Source organism: Periplaneta americana, chromosome 17, assembly GCF_040183065.1.
Source record: "Periplaneta americana isolate PAMFEO1 chromosome 17, P.americana_PAMFEO1_priV1, whole genome shotgun sequence".
Lineage (NCBI taxonomy): Eukaryota > Metazoa > Arthropoda > Insecta > Blattodea > Blattidae > Periplaneta > Periplaneta americana.
The window spans coordinates 65,815,784-65,840,474 of NC_091133.1; the positions used below are offsets into that span (position 1 = coordinate 65,815,784).

Sequence of the window (24,691 nt, forward strand, 5' to 3'; positions counted from 1 at the left end):
TATGACAATAAAAATCATATTTAAATTATACAAAGACAAAGATATAAGATAAAATAGATATTAATATATAGAAATAGATACACAATATATGAAATGCAGACATATTAACATATTACATACCGTACTTTCCCAGGATAAAAAAAAGTGAGCATTTCACAGAAATGTACATAGGCCTATTACTTTTAAGGACGTATATGCCATAAAATGGCAAGAAATAGACATGACATACTAGTGCATATTCAAACATAAGACATAGGCATATTATATACAATACACAGAAAAGACAAATAAAAGGAAAATTACATAAAAACATATATGATATGAAACAGTGATATTATAGCTATTATTATTATTATTATTATTATTATTATTATTATTATTATTATTATTATATTATTATTATTATTATTATTAATAGTAGTAGTATTTCCTTTTATTGCAGCCTGTTTTGCTCCGTTGCATGTTATATTAATGATAAAAAAAATATAGACCCTGAATATATAGAAACAAAATTAACACATTCATATATCCTTTCTAATTTCATTAACTGCAACTTCTCTTACTATGACAGAAACACATAAACTAGCTATTTATAGTGAATTGTGAATGTGTGATATGAATTTCTGAAATTCTCTTGAACAGCATTTCTTTTTAAACATAAAACACAGGGGTTTTTCAAATTGGCCAGAACACGAGATGACATGTGACAGTAATAACAGGCGAGTTCTTTCGAAAATTGGGCAATCAAATAGGAGGTGATGAACAGTCTGGTCGCTTTCCTCGCATTTACACATGGATTAATTTACATATATGGCGTTATTAGATGATACTAAGGGATAAGCTATTGGAGCTAAATCATAGCTGTGAGCAGAATGGAATGAAGATAAATGCCAACAAGACGAAACCATGATCATAGGAAAAAGAGTAAAGAAGGTAAACTTACTAATTATAAATGAGGCAGTAGAGCAAGTGGACAGCTTCGAATACTTTGGGTGTACTATAAGCAATAACATGAGCTGCTGCCAAGAAGCCAAAAGCAATGGCAAAGGAAGCTTTTAAGAGAAAAAGGAGCATCTTCTACAGACCTATGGACAAAGAACTAAGGAAGAGAATAGCGAAGTGCTTTGTGTGGAGTGTAGCATTGTATTACTACGAAGTGAAGAGACGCGAATAGAAGCATTTGGAATGTGGATATGGAGAAGGATGGAGAGTGTAAAATGGACAAACAGAGTAAGAAACGAAGCTGTGTTGGAAAGAGTGCATGAAGAAAGAATGATGCTGAAACTGATCAGAAAGCGGAAAAGGAATTGGCTAGGTCACTGGCTGAGAAGAAATTGCCTACTACAGGATGCACTAGAAGGAATGGTGAACGGGAGAACAGTTTGGGACAGAAGAAGATATCAGATGATAGACGACATTAAGATATAAGGATCATATGCGGAGACATAAACAAAGAGGAAGGCAGAAAATAGGAAAGACTGGAGAATGTGAGTGTGCAGTGAAAGACCTGCTCTTTGGAAGAACATTATGAATGAATGAATGTTTCAATGCCAAATACTGACCCAAATAGAGTTCACTTAACACTTTCCCATTGTATCATTTAAGCTCACCTTACCTCCACCATAATTTTGATTTAGATTGGGAACTACATAATAATTATGGTATTGAAAATGTATTGTTTATCGTTGCAGTTTCACATGTAATCTTTTGACTGTTATGATGTTAATTTCAATGCTAATACGGAATAGGGTATTAAAATTGTAATAAATGTACACATGCAAATGTAATTGCATTACCAGCGATATATCGATAATCGTTTCGATATACCAATATATTTTCTGCAATATATATCGTTTATCGAAATTAGGTTTGCAATATATTGCAATATCAATATATCGGTACTTAAATTATTTCCTCCATCTCTAGTCATTGCACAAACTTCATATTCACTTAACTTCAGAGAGTAGTAGCTAAGATTCCGGTCTCTACTCATAGTAAACCTTGTAATTTTTTCCTGACGGGAAAAACTTAGTGCAACTTAGTGCAGCAAATTCACTACACAGTTCAGTTACGGATAAGAACATATCAATAATGATGCATTATGCTGAATTACTATGAAACAACAATTGTTTCCTACTTTCCTTTATAAAGTAATAACATAGCAAATCATTTGTGAGTTTTAAAGTATTATGCACTGTAGTATATAATGAAACTTAGGTTAAATGTGTACAGAAGCAAATTATAAAATCATACATAATTTTATCAAAATATCTTTATCATATTTTGCATTTTAAGTTCTAAATTTCGGGCTTTTGTCGTTTTGTATCACGTCTTCCGACCACTTTGCCTAGGCCTCTTTAAAATCACTCCTCTGATATGCTTTGTACATCTCAAATTCACTGTTGTCATCGGCAGGGGATAAGGGAAATACAATGGGGTGGCCCAGCACTATGGCTGTGAAAGATGTAATTCGTGGATGAATGCTGGTGGGGCAGGTCTTTCCTCATCTCCTTTGCGTTCGCTAATAGATTACGTTCTGTTTCTTGGCCCCTCTTCAATATTGTGGAAGTTAATTAAGTGAAACTTCTTATGTCGAAGTGAGACAAGTGGCCAAAGGCTAAGAGTTCAAACATTTTTCTTAAAGTTTCGAGATCTCTTGATATTAGAACGTGGTAATTCAGACCCGTTCTAGTTATTATAGATTTTGTCGCATTCTTTGTGCTCTAACTTACCTTATTAATAGTACCGAGCGAGGTGGCTCATGAGTTAAGCACGGGACTTGTATTCGGGAGGTCAGCGGTTCAAGCCCCCGGACCGACCAACCTGTCTCTGGTTTTCCACAGTTATTTAGGCAAAGTCCGGGTTGGAAATTTCATTTCCCCGGTCCATTTTCCCTTCCTTTTCCATATAGAAAAATAATTTAGATTTCATATCCTATCATTCTTCTTTATCATCTCATTCCATTGGCATATTCAGGTCATGACGCATGTCTTCGTCCACTTGCAGGAGGGGCGTCCTCTCGGAAACCGTCTCTGGGTTCCAAGCCTTTCGTAATATCTCTGCCAGGATTCATTCCTTAAGAACAATTCTGAGGGCGCTTCAACACCTGAGGACTGTCGCAATGGAATCTGTACTTTTGGTCACCTTGGCGGTATGAACTTAAGGTCCGTTGGGTCATTGGGTGAGGGATCTCATGCAGCCGGTATAACAGTTGTTTTGACATTATTAACATGGTGGAAGGAAAAAGATTAACTTTTTCATTGCCCCCATGAGAATGTTTGCTTGTAAGCTCTGGAAATCTTCACACCGATTATCACAAGAATGCGACATGTCACAAAGACCAGCATTAAGAGAATTGAAAATTTAATCTGTTATATACACTCACAGAATATAAGGCACTGGGACACTGTTAATTCTTGTTTAGTGCATGAAGTTCCTCTTCACGATCAGAAAGTAGCTTTAATGTACGTAGGTTAGTTGATCCCATTTTATTCAACGATACTCGTATAGTCAACTTACACACAACAGCGAGAATGCGTTTGTCGAGCTATGGAAAATGCTTTCCTGTAGCACGGAGTAACGGTCGAAATAAGGCACAACTGATATTGGTTCCGCTCCCACAGGTAACCAAACGTAATTGTAGCCTATAAAATTTGTATTACGTGAATGAAATTAAACAATTAATAGAAAGTCAGATGTTCAAATTTATGTAACATCAGTGCATATTAAACCCAAAGACCTTGTATAGTATTACATACAAGGTCTTTGATTAAACTGCCTTCCGTATGTCGTAATAAAATTCGTATTTTAATAATTCTCTATACAGAGATGGCTTCACTATGTAGCAACATATGTCTCGCTATAGCTTGAATACATATCATTGCTATATAGCTGTTCCACCCAGTCATATTATATAGTTCTTTTTTCTCGGTGTAGTGTGTAATGTAACGATGAAGTGCTAAATAAAGTGCGAAATTCTACTTCCATATCTACAGTACATCTTCATCTTCTAATTCCATGTGCATTGTAGGCTATTTGAAAAAAAACACGTCCTTCATTCAGATTTGATATCTGGGTTTTCAACAATTCTTCATTTAATTAATGTATTAATCAGGTTAGGCCTACTTGTAATTATATTATAAAATGTTTAAATTAAACTATGATTTCAGCAGATAATGAAAATATATTTCTGTTATAATATAAGAGAAAAGAGTAGTATGTGTAATTAACATTGTTAAACATGTATTTCGCTTTTCGCAATTGGCATTACTAATAACATCCATTTTTTTGTTGCAGTAATCGATATTCATATATTTCAATTTCACAATATCTGAATAGGTTAGGTATTCGTGAATGTACAATTATTAACATTTTGTGAGCGAATTTTAGGGTTATATTATTTACATTTTTATTTTATTCACGAAATAGTCCTAATAAATATCAGACCTCTCGTGACATTACTATAGGACCTAGATAAATTAACGTAAAATTTGTCAAGAAAAGAAGAATCTACATAAATTGCAAATGATTCTTTTTTTCCTCCTCGTGAATACTCCCGGCCAGCGTCATTCTGAGTACTTTATTCTTTATTAGGTCTAGACCTAAAACGATTACTTTCCTCAGAATCCGAGACTCAAGGATTGGAACCTGATTGAGAGCGTTGGATTTTTAAGCAAGACTTCAGACAGAACAATCAAGATTCTAGAGTGAAAGTTTCCATGGAAAGTGTACCGAACACATTTGAACATTTCTCGCTTATATTGGAAATTGAAGGTAGCGTAATGAATTCGTACGGGAACATTACATTCGCTTGCATTTGACTTCTGTTCATCTGTAATCCATTCCATATTTCCGACCAGCGATTGATAAAATGAATTAGTGCAGTTATTTTCAATAGAATTGGAGAAGGAAATTTTTTAAAATATTTTTACAGAAAGATAAGTTGTGGGAGGTTAAGTATAATATGCTCGTATAATATGAAAGAATGAAAATAAGCAACTACAGGTAAACAAGTAGGGCCTACCAACTTTCCGCTGTTCTGCAGTTGGTTCCCAAACAAAATATCAACAACGTGAGTTGGTTCCCCATGTTCAAATATCATCAACGTGAGTTGGTTCCCCATGTTCAAATATCCAAGGCTGTGATTTTGTAGCAGGTTATGTGGGACATGGTTTGAGGTTTGAGTGCGGAATTTAAAAGTAAGGAATCTGAAATTGGTCAGCTTCTAAAAACTATATTCGGACTGCCTTTATTGGCTCCTCAAGAAGTTGAAGATTGTTTTGTTAATGACTTAATGGCTGTCAAACCTATAGACGATCGAGTGGACCAGTTCTTTGATTACCTCCTCCATATCACCAACAAGTGAGCATCCACCTCCAATATGGGCTGAGTTTACTTCTTCCTTAGAGCGAACAACCAACTGTTGTGAATCTTTTCACAGTAAATTTAATGCGCACTTTTGTGCTCCACACCCAAATATATTTGCATTTGCAGATTCTCTGAAGGAGGTTCAGTGCGATACTTACATTAAGCTTAGGAGTAAAAGTAAATGTAGGCCTAAGATAATGCAACAGAAGGAAACTTTTGTGAAAGATTGGATGGAAAAGCTTTCTGATGGCAGTGTAAGTAGATATGCATTCCTGCAACACGTTTGTTTCAAATTTTTACCAGTACAGAAATAAAATTGTGAAGTTATTCGACGCAGCGTGTCCGCCAAGCACAAAACATTTTTAACCTACCTACTACTGTAGACAGTAGTTGACAGTCCTAAGTCTGTATAAAATGGGAAAGGAAATGTTTTCTGTCTTGATCTAGCGCGAGAACCAATTGCAGTACACAGGAGAAATCAACCTGGAACCAACTCGAGTATAACTCTGGGACGAACTGGGAACTAATTCACAGATTTGGGAACCAATTCCAGTACAGCCCAACTTTCTCAGATTTATGATGTCAGTCGTTTCAAATAGTTTAGGCCTATGTTATGTTAAGTCAACAATTTTAAGACAGGTAGGAACCTCATAAGAGACACTAACAAGGTATCACTCATGAGGCAACTAATACACGAGATAATGAGGTAGAGTGACCAGTTCCTTTCCCCCTCCATTGCATGCATTGCTGACTAATAAATAGGCTATTTTACTAATTAGATAATTCATGTATTTCTGTTAATTTGAAATGAATGTAACTCTGTATTCAACCATACTTACAATATGTCTGTATAGATATAGTATTAATTGCAGAATGATGAACAGTTATGGAAGAGACCAAGGTCCTGTACAGGACTATAGCGTCATCGGAGAAAAAATTAGTAGTAGGTAATAGACTGCACTTTCTAAAAGTAACGCTTCTAGTTTTAGGTTGCAAGTGGGGTAGCTTAATTGGCAGAGCACCTGGCTACGGACTGGAAGGTCCCGGGTTCAATTCCAGGTGGTGACGCGGATTTTCTCGTTGCCAAGACTTCCAGGACGACCCCGGGGTCCACTCAACCACGTACAAAATGGGATAGGTCTATTGGGGTTTTCCAGGAAAGGAAAGGTTGTCGTAGCGAGGTGCCGACCACACCAACTCTGAGAATGTAGTTTAATCTCCACTTCCCCCTCCACCCTATTAGCCTTCATGGCATCTAAACGGGACACCTTTTAGATATTTGTATATTCCCCCTCCTTTTATGTGATAGCTATTAGGGTTAGATTCATTTTCGACTTTCGTAAGTTATTCAGTTTTTCTCAGCCCGATCTCCCTTGAAAGGACGAGTTTTCGCTTACCTTTTAATGTTTCCCTTCCCATTTCCCTCTCATTAAGATTCAGATATTTGTGTGTATGCCTTGACACGTGCTTCCTTAGCGCCATTATGAGGACTGGGTTAATTTTTCTTCTCAAATTTTGTGAGTTCCAGTATAGAATTATGGAATATTTTGAAGAACAGATATTAATTTAACATATTATTATTATTATTATTATTATTATTACTATTATTATTATTATTATTATTATTATTATTATTAGACTATTATTATTATTAGGCTTGCACTATTATTGCTAATAATTAGTATTCATTTATCATGGTCCATGAACTCGCAATATTGCCAGGTATGAAACTTGGCTTCAACTATGGCTTAGAACTAATTACAATAAATTTTTGTTACTTTAATTTGTTGTTTATTTTTTCCTCTTTCTACCTATCTACAGGACAATTTTGAACTCTCGACCACGAGTTTTGTTCATACGGCAGTAAATTAATTTAATTTAACATTTTTGTTGTAATATTTTATGTATTCTTATTTTTTAATGCATATAATAGTTTTTAATGTATTTTTAGTGTATTTACTAAGTATTTTTGTAATAAATTATATTGATTGGCTAATACAAAATGAAGAACTTCTATACGTATACATTTAAGTAGATAATATTTTTTTTTATTTGTCTCATTGGTCGCATCATTAATGAGACATTCTATTTCTTGCCTCAGTTTTATTTTAATTTCTTGTTCCAAGAATTTCTTTATATCTCCTTTTAGAAATTTTGTTACAAATTTTCTTAACGTGTGTGAAAATTTGTATGAATATAGCTATGTTTTACAATTTATCACTGCAATCTCTATTCTGTTTACGGAAGTTACGGGTTTTTCGTTATTAACTTATTATTATTATTATTATTATTATTATTATTATTATTATTATTATTATTATTATCCTTAGTATTATCATTATTCATTATTTTAAAAGCTTATGACGCTATACTAATATAAGTACTTAATCTTAGTCTATAGAAGGCTTAGCTCTAAACCAGAAGTTTTTCTGTTGCTACATGAAGAGTCTCCCATGACGTCAAATTTTCACCGAAAATAATATACGGCACCACTTCGACAACGGATAAAAAGTCGTGACTACGGGATTCAAACTTAAACCGTTTCCATGCAACACTGATTTCGAGGGTTAGGTGTTGCATATACTGTGATGGCCCTCATATATACAGACATTTTCTCAATTTCAGATTTAAGATAATATCTTACAAATCGTGGAACATATTTGTTAACTAGCTAAAAGTTTTATCGAACTTCAAGAACGCGGAAGTATGAGAGCAATAGTCAAACACGAGAGAAAACCACCTGGTACATCAGAGCGACAGAGAAAGAGAGAAAATTGCCCTAGTTCATTCTTTGGCCGTCGGAGCGAGCAATGCAATTATGATTTCGGAATAAAAGGCAAGTGGAGAGAAAATAGAACGCGAGACAGAAGGACGGAAAATTGAGAGAAAATTCCCGTTGTACTCAGCTGTCAGCCGGAGTCCAATAAAGTCGCGTTTATTGAGACGATGTCAACTACTTGCTTCAATTCCTCCCCCGCCCTCATCCTCAACTCCTCCCCACCCCTTAGCTGCCTTTCTCTCAAATTCTAGCAATACTATATAGTAGCTTTTTATGTTTATGTGGTTGGTGAATGCCCATTTTTCTTCTTATTCCGTTTTCCTTTTCTTATTCGCGAGTCTTCGTAACAATGTAGTTGCTGTAGCCCTGTAGAAAACTAGCCACCACATATTTGCTCGCGTTATTTGCCATCATACAGCCGCTGTTATAAATCCCGGTAGCTAATAGTCTTGTCTGAAGCAGTCGCAAGAGCCTAGACTGTATATAAGAGAGGGAGAGGGAGTTGGGACTGTTGGGGAGGGGGACACTCACTCCATCCACCGGGGGAGATTTTGGGGGATGATGGAGCGAGAAGCAACAGGAGCCGGCCTAGCTTTTCCCCCCCATCGGGTTTTTTGGGAGGGGGGAGAAAAGGGGGCGCGGAGTGCGCCTGCCTGGAGAGAGCTCGAGGGCGGGAGGAGGGACGGCCGGCCGCTCCGTCAAGACGGGCAGCAGAACAGTGGCATTGTTGCACTGTCTGCAGTGAAGTTCCGTGTGGTGACACTTGACTGTTGTAGCGCGCTCGCGAGTGTCAAAAGCGTCGAACTGCAGGACTCACAGGGGCTCCTACGTCACGCTAGGGTGAGTAGCACCAACAGTGCGCTCCGCAACGACGGATCTGACTTGCTGTGATCACACACATGACCGCTTGGAGGAAAGTCTCGAAAGAATTCCAGAAAAATAAATTATTCGAAAAACAAGATTAATAATAGTAATGATTATGAACTCTACAAAAAGAGTTGTGATTTTGTATAAATTTCGTTACAGTCATTTTAAATAAGATCCTTGGTCCATGGATATTATGAACTGAAATTCCGCTTTATAAAATATTCTGAAATTTTTTCGACACTTGTGAAGACGAATGCGATAATATATAAATTTTATTTTACGATCTATAAATAAAATACAGGAAATTTTGAACCAACGATATACTATTGAAAAGTTTAATGTTTTTTTTTCTCTATAACTTTTGAGTATTTTCCTAATTTCTTTTTACGAGGGATAGAAGTTTGTGGTAAAAGTCGTTTTAATCTTTTTGGATATATACCTACTGAAATGTTGGATGAAAAGAATTTCTAATAACAATCTGTGGAATGCATTTCCTGTGAGGACGGACATAACTGCGCGAAATAAATACGTTAGTATTTTAGGTGAAAGAAAATTCTGAATGAAAATTGTGATTGGAAATTGAGATTTAAATTACTCGATACCTAGAAATAACATTAGCAATGTTTGAAATATAACACATACGCCACATACTGGTTTAATCTTTCATAGGCACATGTTCACTTAAAGAAAATTAGAATCGAAAGTTTGTTCTTTAAAGTTTGTGGGAAAATAATAATTAGATAATGGTATTGCTATTTATGGAATAATTCTGTGTAATATATTTTATGTCTTTCGTTATATTTTGAATAGACACACACAAATTTCTACGAATTACGTCTCAATATTTTGAGGCATGTGATCATTTGAAAAATTGTTTGGATCGAGATTGTTCTTAATATAAAGTTCTAGAATATATTCATGAGAACGGGGATAACTTTATATTAATTAAACTTTAGTCATTTGAAGAGTATGACGGAAATCTTGAAGCAATACTATACTTTTTAAAGAATGAATTAAATTTTTTTCTATACAAAATCGTCGTAACAAGTTATGAAGTAAGCGTTTCCTATCTCGTTAATTGTGAATTATAAATTCTATGTTTTTCTTTTTTGTGGTAATTCGGTGCTGTTCAATTTGTTAAACTAAAGAGATAGTGAAACTCAAGCTTAATGTATACGCAGCAATTTTTAAATTTTTATAGCAGCGTAATTCTGAGCGATATCTTCAGAATTCACTGTAAAATGATTTATATACAAATGTGCAATTTTGAATAATATATAGGTCTAAATCTTCGAAGGAATTTTGAATTGAAAGAAATTTTGTAATTTTCTGGCCCCTAACGAAAATGATAAAATTATTGAACTGGGAAATTTCATTGTTTGTGAGTAGAAAAATTCGAGAATTTTAAAATTATATTTTCGTAATTCATTTGCCGACTGTTTTCGTTGAAATAGACCCTAATTTTTCGAAACGAATTTATTTATCGCCTAAGCAATACACTTTGTAACTAGGCCTATGTAATTGTATTAAAATTAAAAGTGAATTACGATAGGTACATATTTTATTGCCCTATGAAGCATTTCTGTAAATTTTAAATAGAACATTGAGCCCGCAGAGGTTTCGATCAAATACGACGATCCTATCAAATGTCGCGAGGTGACGCTAAGTTGCTCATTTACGTCTGGATTATTTACGGCTATGCATTAATCACTTTATGAAGAACGTAATACATCACGCTAGGCGAGATGCAGTCGGAAATACGCGTCATGAAAATCAATGTGACTTTATATGAGTTATATTTTAATGAATATGATGTTTTAGAGAAAAATGTTAACCTAAATATTGATTTACTAATATACCTGGGTATATAACTTTCGCGGAATATGAAATAAATAATAACAATGTGTGACTCCTTTCCTTTTAATAATTTCAAGTAAAAATAATTCAGTTTCTTTGTATTTCCCTAATATTAGTCACTTATTCATAAATATAGGCTATTACAAAATAAATTAAAATATCATATTCTAAACAACAATACTTTACTACTTGTAACAGTGTAGTTTAAAATTGGAAAACATGTCGTACAGTTTTTAGAAACCTTGTAAATATTTTTAAAATTGTAAGGTCTTATAAGCGTGCATTCTCTTAATCAACCTTAAAGAGAGATTTCACAGATATTCTATCTGAGTTTTTAATTAGCCATAAATAAGCTAATTTGGATTAAACATTACGAAACTGAAGTTATCAACAATTATGATTCAGTTATTTAGAAAAATCTGAATATGACATGGTAGAGTAAGGAACTCATATTACAATAACTTTATGTTAGACAAGTATAGCTGTGGAAATATGTGCCTCTGAGCTAATTGCATTTTAGTATTTTAAGATACAAGATCGCTTTGAAGGAAATCTTAAAACAAGCCTGGAAAAATTCCTCACAATTGTTAACAAATTGAAATTTTAATAATAATTCACATAATAAATAGGAGCTAGTTTTCCTTGTACAGAGAAGTAGTACCACAATCGGGGGCTTTAAATACATATTTAATTACAATACAATATTTAGTTACCAATTTATTCTACTAAAAAGATTTCAGAATCATATACTGTTACTGATATAACTTAAAGGAGTCTATGAAATTTTAAAGCAAAGTTTAATGAAAACTTCCGAAGTTTAAAATTTTATTCAATCGACCAAATTCTCTTTCGATCACTAAGCAGAATATTGTACTTCTGTAACATTATTAATTGGTGCACGTAAAGCTTATGTATGTAGTTCAGTTTTATTGTACTTTAAAATTGAATGATAATACTATTAGGATTAATTAAATGTTTCGAATATAATAAATTACTAGTTCAATAACTACTTTTCCCCCAAATAATGAGGTTTGAAGCAAAATTCCTTTACAATTAATAGTATTGTATGATTAACGATGGTCGTTTAGTTACTTCGAAAGATATAACTTTTTTGTGGTAATAATATTATAATTTGTTTGTACTAAACATTTGTGCTGCGCTAATAATTCTAATAAAAACATTTTCCAATAACTCCAAATTTTAATGTAACTTCAAACATAACTTCCGAAGGTAAACATGTTTATCTTTTACTGTAGTTCATTCATTCATAGATTTCTATCCAAGGGTAGGTATTTCACTACAAACCCAGCATTCTCCAGTCTTATCTTTTTCCTCCATTCTCTTTGTCTCTTACATACGATCCATAACTTTAATGTTGTCTATAATCTGATATCTTATTCTGCCCCGAACTTCTTTTCCGTTCACTATTCCTTCTAGTGCATCCTTTAGTAGGCAGTTTATTTTTAGCTAGTAAAAAAAATGTAAATCCGTGGCGCTACAGCCCATGAAGGGCTAAGACCGACCAGCCGGCTGCCGAAGCAGAGGTGGACGATCATCCAACAAATCTTTTTAACTAGTGCTCCACATAAATTCTTTTTCTCTTCCTGATCAGTTTCGACACTTTTCTTTCTTCGCCCACTCTTTATAAAACAACTTGATTTCTCATTTTGTCTTTTTTCCACGCTCCATTCTTCTCAATATTACATCAATAATAGTAGAAATTTCTGAAAATTAAAAGAAACAAATTTACTTCCTCCAATTCTTAAGTGATTATTGTTAGGTAAACTATTTTTAGAAAAATGTTTAAGTTAATACTGTAGTTGGAAATTAAATTACAGTTCGAATCGAAATAATAACTTGGAATTTTAATTTTTTCTCAGACAGTGAAAGTTCATCTGCTAAGAACAAATATATGATGACATTTCTATGAAAAGTATACTTAAAGCTGTGCTTGAAATATCTTTTAGAAAGTTTTTACGAATATTACTCTCTATTTAGAAACAGTGAATCTATCGTTATGGTACAGTAACATTCATAGATGGATGTAGGTAATAGGAAATGTATTACTACGTTACAAAACCTGTATATGTAGCCCTTACCTGTTGTAAAGTTTTACTTTGAAAAAAAAAAGTATAAATAAAACGCAAACATAGGTCTAACTCTTTGTTAAAGTACCAATTTTCGGGTCCACAGTGGAGTAACGGTTAGCGGGTCTGGCCGCGAAACCAGGTGTCCCGGTTTTGATTCCCGGTCGGGCAGTTACCTGGTTGAGGTTTCTTCCGGGGTTTCCCCTCAACCCAATATGAGCAAATGCTAGGTAACTTTCGGTGCTGGGCCACGGACTCTTTTCACCGACATGATCACCTCCATCTCAATCAGAAGTTAAATAATCTAAGATGTTCATAAAGTGTTGTAAAATAATCTACTAAAATAAAAAATAAAGAAAGAACAAGTTTTGGAAATATTGAATATCGTTTATCGCAAAATTTGATACTTTACATTATAATAACTGTGAAAAAAAATAATGAGGTCTTCATTAGTGTAATATATAGTCGTGTGCAGAAATAGTGTACAATTCCTCATTGAAAAAATAATAATTATGTGGAAGTAGTAGTGATATCTTCATATATATATATATATATATATATATATATATATATATATATTTAGGTATGAATAAATTTTACAAGCTTCATTACCGTGTTATAAAACCCAGTTAAATTAAAAATGAAAATAAAGTGTGAACAATTTTGCAGAACATGATGCGAGCTTTTAATACCGAATTTAACAGATAACTTCCATTTTTCTCGTGTTTCTTGATGACATAGCCTATAAGCAGCTCTGAAAGACAGGTCTGTGTTTCTATATTTGTGACAAGAAATAAGAGCCAAAATATTATGCTTCGTGTCAAGCATTGTAATAGCCTTCAATCGTACATAATTTCGTTAATGTGTTATAAAAACTGTGCATAATATATAGAGTGGGAAGTTAATTTCTGAAATGATGCAATTAGGCATATAAAGAAGTATTGGAAATTCCATTTGTATTGTAAGAATCATAGAAATAAGCAGCGGATATTTAATTATTAGCCTATATAACTCCCAGTAATATAGATTTATTTTTCTCAAACCCAAATCCAATATTTAATTGTAATGAATTGTAGCAATATAGTACAGAAAATCTTTAGATATATTTCTTATAAATATAATAATAATTACTGAAAGTATTAAGTAGAACATTTTAGTTTATGGAAATTGTGGGAACAGTTTCATTGTTTCAGAAAATATTACTTAGAAACTGAATATTATTACTCTACCAAACGCAATTCTTTTTATAAGTAGCACTTAAATGTAATTATGGATAACAACTGTGTATGAAAAATAATCTAATTAGACGTTTCGATTAGTAATTTCAGAGCGTTATAAAATTATATAAATATAGAGGATTTTTCTAAAATTCCGTCTGACACAAAATAGTACCGGTACTTGATACAGAACGGCAAGTTATGTAAACTGAATAGGCTATAGCAACTAGCGTGTATAATCCTTTAGTCAAATATGGCATAGCATGTTTATGTTTGGTTAACGTACTCATATTCAAGTTTGGACTACATGATTCACTCCAAATATAATTATTGAGAGTCATTTATAGTGAATAATAGGATTCATTGTTTTAATATGTACACAAGAACCTGTTTAAACGTATTATACAGTATACCATTTTTTCTAGGTTGATAAGTTGCAAGTTAGAGGATCGGTTCCTGCACTGAATTTATATAACTTGTTCGCCTCTATCACGTATTATTCTTTTCAAACGAAATTTCATAAACTTTCTGTATGTACCTGTGTTACGTTATCAATAGGCTAATATTATTAAATTTAGTTGAAGCTTTCTGTTTTATACGAAGAAAGAAACCCTCCATTCATATAAAAATACTATAAAAGAATACGTTAGGTTTACAGTATTATACATTTTAAACAGAACATTCAGTTTATTTATGATTATTGATTAAATAATTTCCATATCCCTCCCTAATTTTACTAGTGGGATAAAATAACAAGTTAGCCTATAGGAAAAGTTTCTATACTAAATTTATCAAACTGCATCACCTCTATCACTTGCTGTTCTTTCAGACGATATTTTATAAACAACCTGTATATATTATGAATATAATGTAATTGTTAAATTTAATGCAACATTTCTATGTTTTACGTGCCGACCACACCACCTCATTCTAGTGCCGAGGTCATGGAAAGCATGGGGCTCTACCTCCATGCCCCCCAAGTGCCTTCATGGCATGTTACGGGGATACCTTTACCTTTTACCTTTACGAAGAATAAATTCCTTTCATTGCTATGAAAAATACTGTAGAAGGAAACATTACAATAACAGTAATAATGGCTACGTACATTTTCTTCAGTAATTTAAGTTCATCGTTATGATTAATTAAACAAAATTCCTTGACACAGAACGAGACTGAACTGAAGCAGGTGGAAAGAAAGTGTCTGGGAACAGACACTATCGACTTTGTAAAGGACAAATATGTAAGTTGAATGAAACCTTGACACTACTTGGAGATATTTTTTACATGCAAACGCAGTGTCTTGCGCACAGTGAAATGCTTGTAACTTGAGCTTCATTAAGTCGGAATTTATAATCCAGTGCTCGAGGTTCAGGTTTAACGTAAATAACACCGTTTCAATGAAACGATAATTATTTTACTGACTTCAGTGCCGTATTAATACCCATCTCTAGATACCGAAAGCATGACATTTTAGCTGAATTCATAGCAATTCTATTCCAAGTCTTCTCTCTTACCAACATTTACATGAATCGACATTAGTGAAATGACCAATGTCTCAGCTTTCTATGCTATTGGTTATTACAGGAGAAAAATTCGCTCCGGCGCCGGGGATCGAACCCGGGTCCTTGGTTCTACGTCCCAAGCGCTCTAACCACTGAGCTACACCGAAGTTCAATCCACAGCACCGGATCGAAACTCTCATTGTTACCATAACAGATAAGTTATAATCTGTAGGACCAAAAATTAATCTTTACGTAGATTCTTCGCCCAACAGTGCATATTACTGTAAAATCCCGGCCACCAAGTCACTCAATTGAGTGCGCTCCTTGTGTAATGACAAATGACTTCGTATATGTCAATACATGTCGAACTTGGAGTCAGGCCACTAGAGGAGAGGGATTCGATCCGGTACCGTGGATTTAACTTCGGCGTATTTCAGTGGTTAGAGCGCCGGGTACGTAAAACTAAGGACCAGGGTTCGATCCCCGGCACCGGAGAGAATTTTTCTCCTCTAATGACCCTTGTTACAATAACAGATATATTCTGTAGGACAAAAAATTAATCTTTACGTAGTTTCTATGCCATGGTTCACATTTACATGAAGAAAAGTTATACTGAACAGAATAGTTGTTGAGCAAGAAATGCTTCATTTTATATTATTGTTTTAGTCACTTCTTCTCATTGTCACTCTCTCGTCTAATTAGCATTAATTTATGTTCCTTCTATTACGACTAATCTTACTACACATATTAGAACTCTAGCCATACCTCATTATCTTTATTTAGATTTTAGTAATAAATGAATCAGAGTTTGATTTTCTACATATTGAATGAGATTTGTGACTGTATAGTGATTTAAGTTACCTAACTTATGTCATGCTCTTTCTGACATTCATATACTATCACCATATTTCTTATCTGATGTTATTTTATATCAAGTAACACATTGTTATAATCTGCCCCATACCGTAAACGTTATATTACGCGTACATCTGGTTATGTTACTTATATCATACCAACCTCCAACAAACCTCCGGGTTCCTTAAAAGCCATAAATAAGTAAGTAAGTATGTAAATAAGTAAGTAAGTAAGTATCTTCATTCCAAGCAGAAAATTACTAAATCATCTTATAATTACGAAATTCTGAATCATTATTATCATATGAATAAATTATCGTAAATGTAGTAAAAGGTACAAGACCTAATAAATCAATAAATTTTTAAAAAGGAAAATCATAACTGGCAACTAGGCCCATATAAAACATAAATCCTATTGTCCTATTAATAATTAATAGGAGTGTCTTTGTAAGTAGTCAGTATGCCGCAGTCTTATCATTTACAGTATGAGTGCAAATCACCGTTTACATTTTACTTTTGAGTACCGAACTATATCGTAGTTATTCTTACCTCCATACATGAGGTTTCATAAGGCATACTGCAGACCGTTATTTGTGAATGAAAAAGTAATGACTGTAACATCACTGTATATTTATCAAGCCTTAAATTTTGTCAGAGATAATTCACAAATGTTGACACATAGGAATGATGTTCATCTATACAATACCAGAAACCGACACCTTTTTGATATACCTAAGTGTAAGCTAACCAAAACAATGAATAATTATTTTATTATGTCTTTAAAAATTGCAAATAAGTTTCCGACACATGTTTTCAATCAGGAAAGAAAGTTTTTTAACAGACTTGTCTCTGGTTGGTTAATCAACAAACCCTTTTATGATATTAATGAGTTTTTTAATGTTAATATGTTGTTGAGTGTTTTTGATACAACTTTATTGTTTTATGTCTCTGTTGTTTATTTTATATGCATTATTTGACTTTGTAAATTGCACAAATTTGTATTCACTGACTATACGATACTCAATATACTCAATAAACTGGGGCACGTATTTAATATTGTATATTTAAGAAGTTAAGGAAGATGAGTCACATACGTAGGACATATTCTTGAAAATCAAACACAACATTCAGCTTTTTGTTACTAAAATATTTTGTGCATGGAGGGAAGCTTACTAGAAGCTCTGAATAGCGTTTCGCCGTTGCTCCCAAAAGTATTATAAATATTCATGAAAAAAGGACAAAGACTTCCAGTAAACATTCAATTTTGTCTCGTGACACGCCTCTAAATTTCTAGACAAGAGGAACAATAGAAATTGATTTAAGCGAAGTGTGCCGCTTGCCTACATGAATAAGTTTACACTAGAAAGAAGTGTCTAGTAATTTTAGCTAAGTATTCCGTTAAATTGAAATAACACAGATGCTTAATATATCTGTTATTTATAATCGCAGTAATAGTAATTTGAAAAACAAATACACTAATATTAGTTTTTGCTATGTTATTTGGAATACTTCTCTCCTTTAGGCCTATATAATGCGTATGATATAACTTAAATACACATGGAAAGTTGAGATAACTGCAAAAATATTCCTAATAAAAGATAAGATAATTCACGACAATAAACAACGTCCTATAAGTTTCTGGAAATAAAATAATTAGTGACAGGTTTACTAAGCAGATCTCATTTAAATGGGCGCAGTTATTTTTAGTTTTCTTGCAATGTATTTAGCTTCATTGCATCGTATTAACATTTTGATGTTAGTAATTTTCTTATAATTACAATATTGTAATTATTATAATTACAAAATTAATGTAATACTGATATTTTAATTGACATCTTTAAAGTCACTTAATGGGTATTTTGTGCTTTTAGTCAATTTGCTAAGTTAATTTTTAAACATCCAATAATTTTTATACAGTGCAAGGTTCTAGCATTTAACTTCAGTTTATTACATGGTGAATTTTAATTTCATATATTATATTACATTATATTATATTATATCGGCGGCCGGGTAGCTCAGTTGGTAGAGCAGCTGGCTACGGACTGAAAGGTCCGGGTTTCGATCCCAGGTGGTAACAGGATTTTTTCTCGTTACCAAACTTTCAGAACGGCCCCGAGGTTCACTCAGCCTCCTATAAAATTGAGAACCGGGGGTAAAAGGCGGTCAGAGCGTGGTGCCGACCACACCACCACATTCTAGTACCGAGGTCATGTAAAGCATGGGGCTCTACCTCCATGCCCCCCCCCCAAGTGCCTTCATGGCATGCTACGGGGATACCTTTACCTTTTTATTATATTATATCGTATTCATTCATAGTGTTCTGCAGGTTTTTTCACTGCAAGCCCAGCATTCTCTAGTCTTTCCTATTTTCTGGCTTCCTCTTAATGATCTTTACGAGTACATTTTAATGTCGTCTATCATTTGATATATTCTTCTGCTCTGAACTCTTCTCTTCCCCTATTCACCATTCCTTCCAGTGCATCCTTCAGGAGGCAGTTTCTTCTGAACCAGTGACCCAGCCAAATCCTTTTCCTCTTCCTGATCAGCTTCAGTATCATTCTTTATAATCTTGTTTCTTGATGTGCATAAAGCTTATGATACTGTTGGACATCGGCATTTGGAATCTGTCATTCACAATTCTGCCCTTCCCCAAAAATTACAGGATTTAATTATAAATTTACAGTGTGGAAATGAAACCCAGATAGAGGTTGGAATCCATAAAACAAAACCCATACCGTTTAAACAAGGGGTTATGCAAGGCGCTCCTCTTTCCCCAATGCTTTTTAATCTCAGCATAGACCACATTTTTTATGAATTATCCGAGCCTAGTGTGGCTGAAGAATTTGGATATGACCTTGTATCGGATCTAAATAATGTAGTAACATTAGGATTTGCGGATGATATTGCACTTGTTGCTAAAAGTACAATTGCTGCATCTGACATATTTACCATGACAAAACGGTCATTACAGCAGATCGGATTAAGTCTAAATGAATCTAAAACTCAAACCATCGTTATCGAGAAAGGAAAATTAAGTAGTACGACATTGAATCTTGGAGGATCAATTGTTAATAGTATTGATGGAGATGAACGAATCAAATACCTTCGGATTAATTTTTCTGATGAAATTAAGTTTGACATTGCCAAAGTAATCAATAATTTAAATAATAAGATCCAATCTTTAACATCTACTTATCTTCTGAAACCAGAACAAAAACTCAATGTTTTAAATATGTATATTTGGCCTATACTTGTTTATCCTCTTCAAAATGCTCCCCTTCACCAGCTTTCTGACCGGTTTCTCGAAGATGTGGATAAGTTAATTAAAAGTTCGGTGAAGGAAATTTTATGTTTGCCAGGAGACACGCCCGACGCGATGTTGTACACCGAACGTAAATATAAGGGTCTCAGCCTTTTCAAAGCTCAATGGGAAGCATATTTACAGCATCTCAATATTTGCAACACATTATTGAGAACCTCGAATCCTCTTGTCGTTTCTACAAGGAACATAGCAGCAGAAAAGAAAGTATGTTCCAGGAAGTTAAAAATTCCACCTGAAGATCTGGATATAAGTAACATCAATGTCCATAAACTACGACAAAATCTTAGGAAACAAGAGTACGACAAATGGTGTGCGCTTCCACATGAAGGAAAAGGTGTTATTTTATTTCAAGAATATACTCCCGGAAATAAATGGATTTTTTCTAAGGAGGGTCTATCTTCCTCTGAATGGCGGGACGCAATTAAGATTAATGCTAACGTAGCACCAGTGAGAAGTCTTCATGGGAGATCCTTGGACGGTTTCCGTTGCAGATACTGCAACGAGATTGAAACCTTAGCACACGTCCTAGGATCCTGTCAGCATGGAGAACTCCTGAGAAATTCACGCCATCATAACATCCGAAAACTAATAGCACAAGCCCTTAGAAACAAATCCTTCGAGGTCCATGAAGAGGTGCACTGCGTTGCGTCTGAAGGCGGCGGAATTAGAAGAGCGGACATCGTGGCTCTAGACAAGATTAATAGTAAAGGCTTTATACTGGACCCAACTGTTAGATTTGAGATGAGCCAGACCCAACCATCCGAGGTCAACAAAGAAAAACAACAAATTTATGAGCCTACTATTCCGTATTTTCGAGAAAAATATCAGATGGAAGGCACCTGGGAAGTACATGGTTTAATGATCGGAGCGAGGGGCACCATCCCACGATCAACTGTAAACACTATCAAAACATTTGGAATCCATGACATCATTCCAAAAATAATTACTTCAACCATTAAAGGGTCTGTGGCAATTCTGAAAAATCATTTATACGGAATATCATAATACCCCCCCTTTTCTATTCGTTAGTGTGTGATTGTTACAAATATATGTACAAATTTATTATTTCTTAAACTTAAGCTCCTAGTTCACATTTAAATTTGGCTCATCTATCTTACTGTAATCATTACTATTCTTATATGTGTGTTATTCTGTGTTTTTGGCAACCCAGGATGCCTGGGCAGACTATTTCTTGAAATAAATTATATATACTGTATTATAATAGCTATATTTTATTGATTCATTCATAGTGTTCTGCCCAACAGCAGGTCTTTCACTGCAAACCCATCATTGTCCAGTCTTTCCTATTTTCTGCTATATTATATTATATTACCTGTACGTAACTTTATGTTGCATTACATTATAAGGCTATAATATTTTCTTAAATTACACATTTGAATCGCCAGTAATATCACGAATTATATTATTTAAGTCAATATTGAAAAAGAAATAGTATAATGATATTAAAATATAAGAGATTTTAAAGAGGTGTACATTGGACTTTTTGCATTATTGATGTTCGAAAGGGAAATCACATCATTTCGAAGATTGGTTCTATCTTCGTCTTCAGGTAACCAAAACAATAAAAGTGTGATCAGGGGTTTTTGCTCATTTGGGGGCGTTTCAAACAGCTAATCTACTTTACCTCTTCTCATCCCATTTTTTATCACCTGAAGACGAAGAAAAAGCTAATCTCTGTAACACTGTGATTTCGTTTTCCCTTATCAGCAATGAGAGAATTATAATCTATACCTCTTCTCATTAATTCACCATTATTTCCTTCCTCTTTTAGATTTTTACTCAATAATACATAAACATAAATAAACATACAGCCGGTAATGTTTTAAATAAGAATAAATAATCCTTCATTACATATTACGAATGAAGCCTATATAATATTTCAGTTCCATGATTTAGAAAGTTGTGACTAAAATACTGTCCTTGAGTAATCTGATTTTGAATCTGAACCTTCTGCAGGAAGTTCAACATTTTTGCAAATATCTCCAGTATGTTCTACATGAGGACGTTTACCTACTCATGCAACGGGCTGTAGGTCACGAGCACGCATGAGCAGTACGTATGGTCAGTTACGACAGCAGAGCAGGGAAGGAAAATGTCGCCTGAAAGGAATTTCCTGTATTTTAAATTAAGGTAACGTAGTTCCACTTTCGGCATGTCAGAGTATTAAGATTGTCACTCGTTATTTCGCGATGATAACTCAGAACTCAGGAAAAACATATGAAAATATGCAACATAATTTTAATAAAATTTCTTTTTTTCTTTTTCTTCTTCTTTTTAGATTCGCATTACAATTTTTAAGAATTTGTGCCGTAATGAGCTCTCATTTCATCCACCAATGAATTTAACTTCTTCTTGACTACCTAGTGCTTATACCCTAATAGAAACTTAGAGACCAGCAGAAATGATTTTACCATCTGTTAGCCTATTTGATATAATCATCATCAATATCATCAGAGTCCGTATAAGCCAGTTTTTGTCCGCCGATTTTCCAATTCACTGCGGGCTAAAGCAAGGAGATACACTATCACTTTTACTTTTTAACTTTGATCTACAATATGCCATTAGGAAAGTCCAAGAAAACAGGAAGAGTTTAGGATTGAACGGGTTACATCAGCTGCTTGTTTGAGGATGACGTGAGTATGTTAGGAGAATGTCGACAAACTATTAGGGAAAACACGGGAATTTTACTTGAAGCAAGTAAAGAGATAGATTTGGAAGTAAATCCCGAAAAGACAAAATATAAGATTATGTCTCCTGACCAAAATATACAACAGAAACAAAACTGCAGTGCTTGGGAAAAGTGACATAAGTCAGTTTCCACAAGTCTTTTTTTATAATTTATTGACAACTTACGGAATATCTGCTCGCTTGGAAAAAATACATAAGTATTTCTCCCATTACAATAATTCATATAGAAAAAATCAAATCGACATAAACCAGTGTAAGTTGTCAATAAATTATCAAAAAAGGTTTGTGGAAACTGACTTACGTCACTTTTCCCAAGCACTGCAGAAATATAAATGACACTCGAGAGGAGGATCTGTCAGACAGGCTAGCTGCTTGCAACGCGATCCCCACAGTAGGTTTTCACGTGACGTCGAAAAGAGATCCACTCTTCGGAACGTTGTGCTACAATTTTTTAAAATTGGCAATGGAAAAAGTCCAAAAAGCTCAACCATTGAGTATATATGGGAAATACCTTCTATTCTTCGGTTGAGAAGCTTTCATCATCTAGTCTGCTTTAAGGGGTTAGGTACAGCTTACGGCAGTAAAATTTTAGAAAATTTCAACATTTTTTTCCTCCATTACTGTATCTTGTACAATAATGAAAATTAGTATGTACAAAACACTGTCCTTCTGCTATATGAAAAAAATATTTTTACATTAAAAATTATTTACAATTTTTTTAATTCAGTTCACTGTGCAGTGATGAAGAGTTTTCCACATAACTAAAAAACTACCCAACATTCTGTGATGATATTTTTTGTGTGTATTTATGCATGTCATGTCTGTAATATGATGCAAGATCACTTCTCTATCTTTGATAGATTGTCTAATAAAAAATAAATTCATTTAAAAACTGGTCAAATATCAGTATTTTCTTCTAACATAAAATATATATATATATATATATATATATATATATATATATTTATCAAGGAATGTAGTTGAAAGAGCATAATATTGTAAATATGAGTTTCAGCAATAAAATTAAAGAGAAAGAAGATGAAAAAGTAAAAACGTTAATGAGTTGTGAGGGAAACACTTCATCAATGCACAGTGAACTGCCATCATTATTAATTTTGACAAGAATATATAAATAACGTTTTTAAAATCGTAAAAATATTTTTTTTTCATATAGCTGAAGGATAGTGTTTTAGACATACCAATTTCCATTGTTGTACAAGATACTATAGTAAAAGAAAAAAATTTTGAATATTTCCAAAAATTTTACTGCTGTAAACTGTACCTAACCCCTTAAAAAAACTTAAAGTTAGAATTTATAAAACATTTATATCAATGGTTGTTCTGCATGGTTGTGAAACTTGGATCTCACTTTGAGAGAGAAAGAGAGATTAAGGGTGTTTGAGAATAAAGTACTTAGGAAAAATATTTGGGGTTAAGAGGAATGAAATTATTATGATGTACTGAAGTACATCCTTCATCATAAGAGGGAAGAAGTTACATAAAAATGGAGAAAGTTACACAACGCAAAACTGTACACATTGTATTCTTCACATAACATAATTAGGGAGATTAAATCCACACATTTGAGATGGGTGGGGCATGTAGCAGATATGTGTAAATCCTAGAATTTATATAGAGTTTTAGTTGAAAGACCTGAGAGAAAAATACGTTTGGGGAGGCCGAGACGTACTGTAGATGGAGAATAATAAAATGGATTTGAGGGAGGTGGAATATGATGGTACGGACTGGATTTATCTTGCTCAGAATAGGGAATGACAGGCTTACATGAGGGCGGCAATGGACCTCCGGCTTCCATGAAAGCCATTTGTATGTAATAATAATAATAATAATAATAATAATAATAATATAATAATAATAACAATAATAATAATACAATAATAATTACTGCTATTGTCATAATTATTATTTTATAATTACATAGATATCTTGTATATATTGTTCCTCTTTAAAGGGAATATTCAGTACAGTTTACGGTTTCCCCACTGTGAATGGCAGCCACATATATGAAATTTCCCGGCGACTGTAACATCATTTAACATCGCTTTATTATAACTATAGTCAGTGCGCTGGGTACAAGAGGAATGTAGATAACAGGTATTTTCGTTCAGC

At 33.7% G+C, this 24,691-nt stretch overlaps 1 protein-coding gene across 1 annotated transcript in view; it reads left to right on the forward strand.

The window, feature by feature from the left end:
* The first annotated feature begins 8,891 nt into the window (after positions 1-8,891).
* LOC138693303 (lachesin-like) overlaps positions 8,892-24,691 on the forward strand; it is a 1,195,137-nt gene continuing 1,179,337 nt past the window's right edge. Inside the window, exon 1 of the mRNA XM_069817176.1 lies at positions 8,892-8,986. The gene's annotated coding sequence lies outside the window, so the exon portion shown is untranslated. The remainder of the gene's footprint in view (positions 8,987-24,691) is intronic.